At 41.1% G+C, this 12,285-nt stretch overlaps 1 protein-coding gene across 1 annotated transcript in view; it reads right to left on the bottom strand.

Moving 5' to 3' along the window:
- nek7 (NIMA-related kinase 7) overlaps nt 1-12,072 on the bottom strand; it is a 58,385-nt gene extending 46,313 nt beyond the window's left edge. Inside the window, 1 exon segment of the mRNA XM_018695592.2 lies at nt 11,766-12,072. The gene's annotated coding sequence lies outside the window, so the exon portion shown is untranslated.
- Between the last annotated feature and the right edge of the window lie 213 nt (nt 12,073-12,285).

The raw sequence follows: 12,285 nt of genomic DNA, 5'->3' as shown, positions 1-12,285 counted from the left end.
TAAACACGGTATACTGACAAATTGCTGACTGTGTAAGGAAAGACAAAATCATGTGGGTAAAGTATGCAAAAACAGAGCTGCATTTAAGACAGCTGTGTGATCTCTCAGAAACCACCTTAGTGAGTGACGGAGCAGGCTGTGTGAAGGAGAGAACCCCCCAGGCGTGCAGGAGAGGGGACCCTGGGGGTTTGGCCTGTGCTTGCACACCCTCACTAAATTCACAGCCCTTCAAAATGCCATATCACCATCACACCTCAGTTAAAATAGAAACTGAATACATAATAACGTGGAGAAGAATCAAGAGCACTTAATTTAGGCTGGCTGATCTAGCTCTAAGTGATGCCATAACTTTTTAGGATGTTTGAGGGACTGAATAAGCAAGATTTTGAAAGTAATCAGAGGATTGTGACCATTTTTAATATATTTCCCTCTTGTCAGCATTCTAATCAGCTCCTGGTTGTAAGGGAGTTGTTAAGGGGTGCTATAATAAGTGAAGTGGCATCATTATAGCAAACATCTTTGAGACTACTGACATAAAGGCCCAGGACAGCACATAGACAATTAAAACATACACAAAAATAAAGATTTAGGGCTGCCACTAATAACTGCTTTCTTGATCAATTACTCAAATATTTTCTAGATTAACTGATTAATTATTATGTCTATATAATATCAGAAAACAGGTTAAAAATGGCCATCACTATATCCCACAGTCCAATGTGTAATCAAATGACAACATCAATGACTTTTCTCCAAACAGTCCAAATGTTCAATTTACATACATTTAATGTAAAACTAAGAAAAGCAATTTGAAAACACAAATCCATTACATGTTTGGCAATTCATCCCTCAGCATACCTCAGCATACCTCAGTTCATTTAAACATTTGAACCAAATACCCACACCCAGATTTGCACACCACGGCATGACAGAGATCCCAAGGCTTTAGGTTGCATTAGTGCCCTGTGGCAACAACTCATGGTCTTGCACAACGCAAAACAGAGCATTGCACAGTAGAGCAGAGCTCCCAGTGCTCCAGGACCAATAAGGGCTTTGTTTGTTAGCCATGTCACTGACTGACCACTAAATTAGCTTCATCACCTCTGGCACCAGGATATCGGATGTGACATTCTGTACCACAGGGCTGGGGCTCTGTTTGTCTGCAAGGCTAGAGGGCTTATAGTGGCGGAAAAAAAGAATTAAACCGGGGACAAATGAGGGAATTTCACAAAAAAATAAAATAAAATAAGGGAATGCCGTGCTCAGGTTTTTTTGCTCCGTTCTAAATAAAAGACTGTTTTTACACAGCATTTCAACTGAGAGTCTGGTTTTCGTCTGGATAGCTGCGTATTCTGAAGCCTAACCTCGTGATCATGCTAACAGGAGTCAACAGATAAGAGCATCATCTTCCAGGCAGGGTTCAGATTCAGAAATTACATTACCCTTATTTGTCCTCTAGCAAGATCTATAAAGGAGGACAAGAAGCTGAAAAGGAGGAGGCAGCTTGACATGGCTCATGTGAACTGAAGACTGCATAAAAGAAAACAACCAACAGCTACAGGAACTTGCTGTGGTACCACAGCAAATACATAATTTGACTGAATATGCAAAAACCATTACAAAGAAGACTTAATGTGTCACATTTGTTGTTTACAAAGGAAATTATAGTTTAATAGGGAGATTACAAACCTTTCCTGCATGCTATTCTAGTTGTGTCAGGGTTCTAGGACAGCAACGTGGAAGCAGCAATTGCTGACCCATCTCTGTGTTGTTTGGAGATGATGAGGCCTGTCATTTGAGTTTCTCATCTATGAAACAACCATTAAAAAAAACATCTGGTGAATGTAGTCTCTTTTTCCCTTCACACAAAACCAGGAGTCTCTCATACTCCCTTCAAGTAGGTTTTTTTCCCTACTTCTCCCTGGATAGATTGAAGCAGTTACCCTGCGTCAGCATCGAAGTTTGTCTAAGAGGAAATGACAAGAGCAAGATGTCCAAATCATTAGTAATGTGAGAGGAGCAGTTCCCAGGCATGTCTCGTTACATAGTTGAGTGCTAACGTGAGGGCTAAGGGCTCGTGTTGGGGCTTTTCTGAGCCCAAGCCTTCTCATATACTCTGAGGGGGACGGGGCAGGAGGACCACAACCCCTCAGCATCTCCACGCTCGATTATGGAAACATCCAAGACCCTGAACCCAAAACAACCATAGCTCAACCCTGGCACTCAATGAGGAGAAAAAGAGATACCAAAACACAAAGTGTGGGCCACACATTCATGTAATACATACAAACATATGCAAACTCAAACAGAAATGAATGAAAAACTGGATGCGTACACTGAATACATACTAATAGTGGGCCCATGGGAACGTGGCTCCACAAAAATCAATCTTAGGTCTGGCCCTGGTTCGGTTTCAGCCTGCTGTGGCTTCTGTGGTGGGCCCTGCTGGCTGCCACACACACACGCACACACAATCTTCTAACCAGATCCAGAGCACTGCTGCTCAATCAGAGGTCAAATACAGTACTGATGCTGCATATGAGTGTGTGTGTTTGTGTGTGTGTGTGTGTGTGTGTGTGTGTGTGTGTGTGTATACACCCATGCTGTTGTCATACTGCCAAGGAGGATGACTCCTAACTAGGAAGCTGACAATAACACAACTATTTCAGTTGATTCCAGTAGCACAATTCATCCTGTCTTAAGGATCACATCACATAGAAATCATTCAGTTTGACCACATATGTAAATCTACAAAGCAAAACCAAATTAACAGCTCAAAGTAGGTTTTCTTCAAGGTTTTGTTTTGAATTTGGAATTTGAAAAGCAGGAACTGTGTTATGATTAATAACAGGGATGCAGACAAGCATGCATTGTTCATTTCTAGACATATGGCTCTGTCTTGAAGAGTAGGTGTACCTTTGAGGAAAAACTTGGGACTGAAAATAAATCAGGAATAATGCAACTATATAACAGCCAGTCAACATTTTTTGGAATGGGTGTTTGAAAAAATAAAATCTGCTGGCTTCTATTTCTTAGCTTACCACTTCTCTGTTACACATCAATATTCCAGGACAGAAATATTTGTTTTGTCTGTTTTCTGTGGACAGCAATGGAGTCAAGCTTTTTCTACTGTTTCACTCACTCTAAGCTGCTCTGGATAACTTAGGCCAGGAGTACATGCCAAACACCTCAAAAAAGTAGATTTGAAAACAAATTATTATAGAAACATATAAACTAACATACATGTGAGCACATAGACACACACTCAAATGCACACACGTGAAGTTAAATGTTTATTTTTATTCCTCAGGCGCTCATCCTTCTTTGCATGAGTGCATCACCCAGCGCACCGACAGAGCATCCCAGTATGTGTGTGCAAGTGTGTGTGTGTAAGGCGCTGACGATCAGAGAATAATGTTACCCCTTAGGGGTCGCACCTCTCTCCACTCCCACCCTCCTCCCTTATCCCTCCTCTCTACTCTGTGCCTGCAGGGATTTCCCTTTTCAGTTCAGGAGAGATGTCAGACCTGTTCCACCATCCCTCACACAGAGGCTGGACTCTGCCCTCCATTCACCCAACATCTGTAAAATTCCACATCAGCCTCATTTCAAGATATCAGGTCCAAGCAGGGCCTAACAGGGCCACAACTGAAGAAAAATGTCTCTGACTTAAAATCAAACACACTATCTGTTTGATGAAACCAGTTCTTTTGTTTCTTCTTTCCTGTCCATCCTCTGCAGTTACACAACCCTGTTTGAATGTCATAACTTTTGCCACATCTTCACTCTGTCACCAGAAACAGCACAAAGAATAAGAACTTCCTTCTTCAAATTAAAATAGGACACAAAGGAACAACGTTTTAAAGGAGCAATCACACTGCCTTCTTATACTTAAGAGCAGCCGTTTGCATGTTGAAAGCCATAGTTTTGCTTTTATACCCCTTTTAACATAAATACCCCAAATTAATCCAAAACAGTACAAGGCCTGGGAGACTTTGGTCCACTGAGGCATCATTAAAGCTCATCATTTGCATTTTTGTAAACCTGGACTTAATGTTCCCTCTAGAGCTAAGATGATTAGTTGATTAATCGATTAGTCAGAAAAATATAATACAACTATTTTGTTTCAGTAATTTTCCAAGCAAAAAAAGTGAAAAAAATCGACATATTCTAAGGTTCTCAAATGACAGGATGTGCCAGTTATCTCTGACATGTATAATAGTAAACTGAATATCTTTGGGTTTTGGACAAAGCAAGACAGTCGAAGACATCACCTTGGATTATATAAAGTTGTGATTACCATTTTTCAGTAGCATCTTTTTGACAATTCATAAACTAACTGAAAAAAAATAATCATAATCTGCAGTCCTCACACATACAAAAAGAGATTACAAGTCAGGCATCACCATTGTTCTAAAAGGAATATAATTAATTCTCAAGCAACACTGAATATAAATTTTAAATTATATTGCATCTTTGATTTCAGAAAAATCTGCTATGTGAGAATCAACATAACATATAACACAACTATAAACACAGAGGTCTGATAATATTTCAGACCAAAATCTTGCATGTTATTTACTAGATTTTAACCCAAAGTATCATATAGGAGTCTGAGTATAGGCTCAATTATAGCAGAATAGAGATGATAATATTCAGAAAATGAAAACAGCATTTACCGCAATTACAGAGAAAGACAGAAGGGAAGAAAGAGAGCAAGAGAGACAGAAAGAGAGAGAAAAAAGCTCCACAACAGGGGTTGAAAGAAGCTAAACCAAAGAGGTCTTCCCTGCCTCCTTCACATATTAGAACATTAATATTAATGAGACTTCCTGTTTTTCCCCCCTCTGTTTTTTTCCCCTTAGACGATTTGAACATGAAAAACTTAAAAAGCGCAAATTCCAGGAGTTGCGTATCACAGTTTGACCCGGAGCCACACAGCAGACACCAACCATGACAGACTCGCTGTTCAAAGCAAGCGGGAGCTGCTTTCATCAGGGGATCCTGGTGTTTTTTTTACAGTGTGACACCACCAGCCCATGCCATCTGCCTTTTTCTAAAATCAGAACTTCAAGATGTGCTTTCTGCTTATGCGTTGTTTTTAGGTGGGCTTCACAACCAAGGCCCAGCGTCATGCAGGGTTTTGCTTCTATGCTGCTTGCTGACTGCTGTTTACAGCCAAGCCCCGCAGTGTGGCGCAATGTTAAATATTCACTGTTAAACTGTCAAGCCAGAACTGGTTGGGAGCCCGGCCAGGCATTCACAGTACAGTAGCGTTGGGTTCTCCCCCTCTTCAAATGCGACCCAGCAAAATCAATCACTCTTCCTCCAGCCAATCCAGAATCAGAGCAGCCTACTTCCCTCCTCCTGCCACACACCCACTTCCTGAAGTGCCTGGTCTCCTGAGGACCCCTTTATTAAGCCCTTTCTCCTCCATTTATACTTTAAGTATATTTTCTTTATCATAAATATATATACACACAAATACATTACCACACATATCGTTGGCACTTAAAAGACACCTCTGCTCTAGGCCTGAGAAAGCCTCTGCTGACTCCTGATGCCTGCCTTCAGACATCTGTAAAATATTTTTATTCGGTGCCCCAATACCGCACTGGCAAAGGTCTCTCATCCTTGGCTTGGCAGGACTTCTGACGGAGCCAGCCGGCAGCGCCATACAGGCCTAACCCCTGCTGCTGCAGCTTCCTGCTGCTCTGAGGGAGTCAGGCTGCCTGCCTCCCATTGACAGTGGGCCAGGCAGGGCTGGGAAGAGGAGGCTGAGGGGAGGCCCTGGGGAGAGAGGACCCCCTGGAGAGGAGAGCAGAGGCAAGAATGTGGGGGGGGGGGGCATACTGAGAGTCACAGAGGCTGAGGGGTGGGAGGAGGCAATAGGAGGTGGCGAAAACTAAATAAGGAAGAGGATGGCCGGAGACCAAATAGAGGTAAGGGTCTGAGACAAGAGGCAGTGATACAGGAAGAGGAGCAGACATAGGTGGCATGGAAATGGAAAGGGAGTAACACAAAAAGGGCTCGAGGACAAGTTAGGCAGCAGGAGCTGAGGGAGCCTCTCATTATGACTCCTCTCCCTCCTTCGTGCCCCCAGGCCTTGACCACAACCTCAAAGCCCCAGGCCAAACCAAGGGACCAGGGAGACCACGGAGGACTGCTGTGAGTCAGGGTACAAACACAGAAAGAGGAGGGGAGGGGAGGAGGAGAAAGATGTCCCCAGCACCCAAACAAGGCAGCAGGAAACAAAGAGACTGAAAATGAAAAGAATATGGATTTCAAAATTAAGGTTTTTGTCCTGTGATCCAAGATATGTTAGAGGAATTGTAAGAATTTTTACCAAGACCAATCTGGTATTTATTTCTTCAACATAATGCAACTACACAGATAATTCATGAAGTGGATCTCTTAAAAAATTAAAAATTACATATTTAACAGCTGAAGACACAGCATTTAGGAAATACGGCCTGTATCACAATCTTTTCTTGAACTGTCTACCGTGACATTTTTGTTTAATATTAGTGGTGAGGAGAGTGTTGATGTGGAACTGTGGACGTTATGGTGGAAAGGATTTGAGCAAAATAATGTGCTCTAATGTCGTTTTCAAGTAACAGCAGCACTTGCATACCTGGCATACGTGGTGCAATGACAATGGGAATACTATTAACTGAAACTGCTGCTTGTGCAGTTTAGCAGTGCAATAATGTGCATTTCTTCCAAAGCAGTAATGAAGCACACCAAGGGGTATAAGCAGCTGGTATACCCAGAGTACAATGGGTTACGATGAATAAAGAATCTGGCTTTACAAACCTGATGCAGATAATTTTTTAAATGCCTTAATTAACCCTGATCCTGATCTTGCATCAACTCATGACGTCACTGGGAGAGAAAAAAAGAAAAAAGTGTGAGAGAGAGAGTGAAATGTCCCTGGCTTTTCATGCTAAAAAAGGGGGAGGGTAAAACAGACAGTCTGTCAAAACAAGATGCTCCCATATAAATTTGCTCTCTTCTGCAGCAAATCCCGTGTGAAACATTAACGCTCATTTGTGGTGAGGCTGGAACAAACGCCCATAGCACAGTCAGCAAGCAACACAAAAAAACTCTCCCTCTCTCATTCTGTTCATCAGTGCAAATTCATTCTGCTTTTGTCTCATCTCATGACAAATGCATACTGTCACTGTCACTGATGTGGTGTTTACAGTGGCATATAGCATCTTGTAATTATTCTGTGAAAGTGAATTTGTATCCTGAGGGATTTGTATTTTTGCGTGTGGATAATCAAAAGCGATAGAGAGGGAGAGGGGACGATTGGAGAGTGATCTCCAATAGAAAAGGGAGCCATCTCTCCAACGCAGTTCACAATATGCCAAAAGGACTTTGGTAGCTTTGTTTAGATGGCGACAAACTGCAGCTTATTCCTCTACACTGAAGGTAAAGAGATATTTCTACAGTATAATGCATGTGCAGGTTGTCCACAAATTGTCTAACTAAGTGGCTCTTTATGTAGGCTAACTCTCAAATAAAAGATGCAATTACCAAACTGTGCAAAATGAGAAGAGTCAGCATATTTTAACAAATAATTATATATTAGATAGATAGATAGATACTTTATTAATCCGCATGGGAAATTCACATATTACACAGCTACTTCAGTCAAATCAGAATATCCAAATAATGCAGACAGCAAGCAGCATCCTATTTCTGTTAATTTATCAAAATTAATTAAATATCTTCTCATTCTCTGTGTAGATTAACAACATAATTTCTAAGCAGACCTTGTTTTAACCTTTCTGGGGTGCACTGGAAGGAGGCAGGCATAATGAAGCTATTTATTTTTTGGTCTTTGTTTAATTATTTTTTTCCTGCTTAAAGGCTCTTTTAGTATACGTGGGAAAAAACGCCTTTAATGTTATTGCTTTAATTAATCCATTATTTTAATAGGTTCATAACTCCATTACAAATAAATAGACTTGTTTCATATAGAGCAAGGTTTCAAAGCCAAAAAGAAGACCACGGTTGTGAGGTGGTGGGAGGAGTATGAATAAAACCTTTTTCAGACACCCTTTGCAGGGAAATAAACCACTGATATTGTGTGGTGTGGTCATGGCATAAGCTGACCAAGGGGCACTGAAAGCGTTTCATAAACTTTAAGTGGGGTCCTAGGTCAGTAATTCTTGTGTTTGCATGTCTTTGTAGTCTGTTTCCCCCTAGAGCACTATAGTGCCCGATGAGAAAAGGCATCGTTGCCACAGTGAAATTGAGAACTTTCACGTGACATGGGAAGCCGCGAGGCATCCTCTAAGGATATTTGAATGCTTGAAACATCAGTGACCCTTCATAAGATAGAAGGGAGATGGATATGAAAAATATTGACAGGCTGGCTGTTTGAGGGGAGTGTAAGAAGCAGCTCAGACAGCCCACTCTCATTGCCAAAGACCTTACTCTAAACCCTAACCAAACTGAGCTTGGAAGGGAAAGACTCAATTCTAAATTCTTCTGGGGAAGGCATCTAGCTTGCATTTTCTTTTTTTATATATTTTCTTGCTTTTTATCATCTGATAATGTAACAAATAATTGCAAAAGCCAGGGCACATAAGTAGCCTATATCCTGAGCTGTGATCTGCTACCTTTGCCAGCATCATTTCTGTACAATGCTTGGCCAAGGTCTTTGACATCATGCAAAAGACAGTGCTTAATGTAGCTCAAAAATCGCCTAAGGAAGCATCTTCCTTCAAATATGCTTTGTGAAAGAAAAAAAAGAGCTAGCATTTTTTGTTCTTTGTGAAAACCCAAAGGCAAGATGACTGTTACAGTGGTCAGATGACAAATGTCTCATCTGATCTTTAATCCAGTAGAGGGGCCAGCTCCAGGGCTAAAACAGGAAACTCTCACAGGATTGAGCGATTTGGTAAATTCCACTACGCTAAATCACTGCAGTGGGTGCAGCAGATTTCTCCACACCAATGAATAGCATTTTAGGTCTCTGTCTGAATGCCTTAGTGGTAGAAAGCCATTAAAACTTCACTGACGGAGAAGATATGTGCTGCATGGCCTTGGTCAATATTTATGCATCTGAACCCAGGCTATAGCAGAGACAGGGCAAAGCCTGGTGAATATCTGTGCTTCCAAGAAGATCAAAATGGTACCATCAGTGCCTCTTCCAATAATCAACTAAAATGATTGGTGAGGGGGAAAAGTCAAATACGATGAAGTCCGATGTCCATTTCTCTTTCTATGCACTTCTATTTTCAGGAGTTGTCATTCAATCAGACTAAACACTGCTGATCACCACAGCTATCACAGCTTTCTAGTCTGGCTACCCTTATTAAATCCCAACACTAGAACAAGGCTAAATCGTTAAGGTTTTGCCAAAGCCTGTCAAAAGTAATCCACCTGTCATCAGCTGAAATTCAAAGCAGGAATATACTGGCAGAAATCCCTCACCATAAAGACTGACACAAACATTTGGCAGCGGTTTGCTGATCATCCGGTTCATGACACATTCCTTGATAGTCGACTTCACAGAGCCAGCCGGTGTTCATCTCCATCACCTGATGACGCTGGCACACTCAAGCCTGTTGTCTTTGACGATGATCGAATGTGGCAACAGAGGAGTGAGTAATAATTGGGTCAACAAGGTATGTCAGTTCCCACTAACTCGCATCTGAATCATCTCTCTGCAGCGTAGCCAAATGTGATAGTGTGACGCCTGAAATATTTGGCTGTGATAGGCAGCGACAGCAACATGGCAAGAGATACTGTTTTCAACCTTTGTGTGACCCCAAAAATGTTTAGGCCAGGAAGAGGTGGGGCACTGCCTAAATACCTGTGTGGTTCATTCCTGAGTTTGTTTGGTTTTTTTTTTTGTGCCTCTAGGCTGTATTTCCTCCTTGTTTTTTGTACAATTATTATTACTGTTGTTGTTGTTGTTAAAGATGATACAATACAAAACTGCACACTCAAATCCGAACAGAACTGTGAATGCAATCAGTATGTCAGGGTTTTGCAATGACCGTTCTGACTCACAAAAAAAAGCACTGAGTCACACAAGAAAAACTTTCTCCTCCAAAGACGACTTCTAGATTTATTTTTCATTCAAATAAACTCTCTTTACAACTACCAGTAGTTCTCCTCCAAATAAACCCTGTCTCCCAGGCTATAACTCTTATTGTGTTTAACAGCTGGAAGCAGCACATGGGCCAAGTCTTTTTTCCAGACAGAGACATATCAGAATACAGGACACATTTAAACTGTATGGCTGAGAAAAGCATATGGCAAAGAAATGTTTGTTTAGTAGTAAACACGGTCTGATCTAAGAGTTTAGAAGAAATACAGAACTGGCCTTTGTGTTCACATCTTCATACAAGAGCATGTTTTCATGTATTTGTGAACTACTTTGGTTTTAGCCTGTAATACTACATATTACCACATCTATGATGGTTGGAACTAAAATGAGAAAAAACCAAGCTAGTTAAAAGTAGAAATCATATCTTTGTTCTTACATTTCAACCTTTTAAACTTTTTTGACAAATTCTTTGTTAATTTTTATTTATTTTTATTTATTATTTATCCACACAGAGAGCAGATGTAAATAAACAAGTAATCCCTGTCAATAACGTAAGATATAAATATACTGTGGCATGTTGAGTTTTTAGATGCAGATACAACATTCAGTTTATCAAACCAGACACACATAGAAGTGCCTTATTAGCCACATGGTTACAACTATAACGTCCATAGATACTGGCTGGAACCTGTGTGGCATGTCATGTCTCATTGCTATCATTGTTTCATGTCTGCCTCTTCACTACCAACTGTTCAGTAAAGATGATAAAATAATAATAATATAAATGCACAAGAAAGTTGTCCACTTATCAAGTTCATGGACTTGAGAACTTTCACGTTCCCTGAATAAAACAGACAAGCAGTAAACATGTCCAACCCACTTGTTGGACCTGCCGATGGTAATCATATGAGTATGTCACCCTGTTTAACTCTTTATTGTGTTCCTCTAAAATAACTGCAACATATGACAGTAAATCACACCTAAGTAATCCAAAGTAAAGCAAGCGTGTTGGGTTGAATGAATGTTGACTGTTACAGATAAATCACTGTGGAGAAATTTTACTACATCTATTTGTAAAACAACTACAAACCACACACACACGAACACACATATTCCTTCACTGCAAAGTCAAACAGACGTAAACAAACAATACAAACTGTAACAATGCAGAGTAAAGAGACGTGCTCTGAAATCTCATCTTCAGGAGCAAAACGTACAAATGCATTGGTAATGGTGCGTTACGTGAAGTGCAACATCATTGCAACACCGTAGCATGACACCAGTAATGGCTACTTTATGTGGCTACTGTCTTGTTTCCACTACAGGTTTAGTAACATGGCTTTGCTGTGATGCGTAGAAAGCTGCGTTAGGGAAAAAGTTGTTCTTTCACACACTGTAATTTTAACGTTACAGTGTCATAATTAACTTTAACTGACAGTTTCGACTGTGCAATTTAAATGTAGTGAAAGTTAGCAGTGCGGTATGCTAATAGCTAACAGGCTAAGCTAGCTAGCGAACTTCGTAGAAACTTTTTGAAGTGAGTGCCAAGCTCCTGTGTACACAACAACTAGCGACTACTGTGAGCTTTACACCCGAGTAAAATTATAGAGGGGATAACAGTTTCCAAGAGGTTCATTAGCTGTTATTTCAGTTTCATAAGTTCAGTGTCAGCTAACGCTATCTCAGTTCTTACCAGGAAGTGGGACTCTGTTGCTAAGCTGTTCCTTCTTCACGCTGAGAGTTTCTCCTGATGGTTATGGCGGTTGTCTTTGTTTTGACTTTCTCTTTCTTTCCAAGGTCGCTCCAAAAAGTCGACTCTGCGGGCCTCTCTTCCTGCGTGGCACTGCTGAGCCTGAGCGCTGCAAACTTTGTTGCGGGAGACAGAGCCTGTGCTGTAGAGCCAGTCAGGATGAGTACGTGTTTTCAGACTCTCCACTAGGCCTCCCCCCCTCCCTCCTTCATCACCACACTCCTGACCCGTGTGCCAGTAATGTAAACAACCCAGCATTCCCGGAGTGCAGGGGAGGGGCAAGTGTCAAAGAGTGGAGGGAAGCGGTCAAATACCGCGAGATTCAACAGAGAAACTCAAACACAAACCATCACAAAAGTCGCATTTTTAATCTTTTTCATTCCAGCTAAACGCGTATGAAAATGTTCCACGATGTTTACAGAGAGGAAGGGTATGATGGTGAGTGTAAAAATTCATTCTTGAC

Source organism: Lates calcarifer, linkage group LG17 (assembly GCF_001640805.2).
Source record: "Lates calcarifer isolate ASB-BC8 linkage group LG17, TLL_Latcal_v3, whole genome shotgun sequence".
Classification (NCBI taxonomy): domain Eukaryota; kingdom Metazoa; phylum Chordata; class Actinopteri; family Centropomidae; genus Lates; species Lates calcarifer.
This window is presented reverse-complemented; position numbering and strand designations above follow the sequence as displayed.